The following is a 1,676-nucleotide window of genomic DNA, read 5'->3' as shown; positions in this document are numbered from 1 at the left end:
TATTAATATCATTTTCCCCCATGCTGAACAACAATTGATACATCCGGGAACTCTGGCTTACGCAATACTCATACACTTCAGGTCAACATACACATTTTTTGGCGAAAATGGTAGGAGACAAGCACACTAACAAGCTGATTATTGAGAAATTACTTGCTTTACTTTGCTTGACCTGTGGCTTGGATATTATAATATCAGGATGTCGAATACAGTGGGAACCAGTTTTATCCTGCGTGTTTTGATTTTCTCAACTTATTTGCATGTAAGTATCACTTGAACAGATAATTAGATTACGCCACTTATGGAAAGGATAACTAGATTACGCCTTTTTTTCATCGTCAATATTTGGGGCATAAATGAGGGGCGATAAGGACACCAAGAAGGGCAATGGTTGGTAAGATACCAAAGAACACAAAACGGTACGAATTTTTCTTATCGCCCCCGAAATGAGGTCTGTAACGTAACTTTTTGTTTAAATTTTAAAACATAGACACCAATGGGGTAGCGTGGTGTATTCTGGGATACTTTTGAGGGTATTTGGAGAGTTTGTCCTGGATTCGATGCGTTATAAGACTTGCGCGCAAAATGGGCATTTAATTGTATACTGTAAAATAATATGCATTTTTCACTTCCAAAAATAAATCCCTGTCGAAATATAGCACCTCCTTCTGGAGGTTAGTACTCCTTTAAGAACAAATGTTTTCAAGTTCAGAATGTATGTTTGTCTTTTAATTCATATAAATATATCATGCATACTTCAATTATATAACCAAGAAAAAGCCAATTTTGGGCACTTAGCAACTTTGGGTCAAAGTTGAAATTGCCTTACCCCTGGTGGTAAATGCTGTTGAGGAGGGGGTAGACCAATGGGAGGCTGTGTCATAAGAGGGGGTGGGGGCCCTGCACCTGGCAACAAGGGGGGTCTGGGACCAGGTATCGTACCAACCACCCCCGTCTTCGCTGCCTCTTTCTTCATCCCGTTGGCAATGATTTCTTTTATCCTATTTACCGCTTCTGAAAAACACAAGCAAAAGAAACATTACAGGATGTCATGTAAGAGTTTCCTATATAATACAGCTGCCTTCATTGGTATAACATGACACTTGATTTCCCTCCTTCAATCCTCCTTTGCAGAAATAGTGCACCCATCCTAAACATTCCTGTGTGATATGATTATGATGTTGCCACTAACGGGGCTCAAAATACTTTTTCTGCACATCTTCTCTGGTGCACTGGAAATGACCCAGTCACAGACCTGGACCTGAAAGTTCTATACCAGATGCAACCCAACCCTATTACAGTCATAAAATATTCATATATATTAAGTCATGAAAAGCAAGATCTTTATTGAACAGACTTTACACCTGAAGTCATGTTGAAACTGGCAAATATTGTCACAAAAGGGTATACTCACTGTCCACTGCTTCTTGTATGGGTCCTTGAACACACAAATACAGAGGTCTCTCCCTGAAAGGGAAACAGAATTATATGAGTCCTTACATAATCAATCCAATATAACGGCTATTCCATTCTAGATGGTTCTAGGGGAGTAAACATCATCTGACTTTAATCACTCTGCACAATTCTGTACATTTCATCTATTGGTCGCCAAACATTTTACCTTTTCTTCTAATTTTCAAAGTCTTACTATTCCAAAGCTGTCCATGTTACATTCA

General features: G+C 39.0%; 1 protein-coding gene across 1 annotated transcript in view; it reads right to left on the bottom strand.

The window, feature by feature from the left end:
- Window positions 1-1,676, bottom strand: part of LOC109482217 (UPF0469 protein KIAA0907-like) — a 19,196-nt gene that overhangs the window by 13,697 nt on the left and 3,823 nt on the right. The gene's annotated exons all lie outside the window — the stretch shown is intronic.

The sequence above is a fragment of the Branchiostoma belcheri genome, unplaced genomic scaffold (assembly GCF_001625305.1).
Source record: "Branchiostoma belcheri isolate BF01 breed outbred unplaced genomic scaffold, Haploidv18h27 scaffold6, whole genome shotgun sequence".
Lineage (NCBI taxonomy): Eukaryota > Metazoa > Chordata > Leptocardii > Amphioxiformes > Branchiostomatidae > Branchiostoma > Branchiostoma belcheri.
The sequence above is the reverse complement of the archived record's forward strand: the minus strand, read 5'-3'. Positions and strand labels throughout refer to the sequence as shown.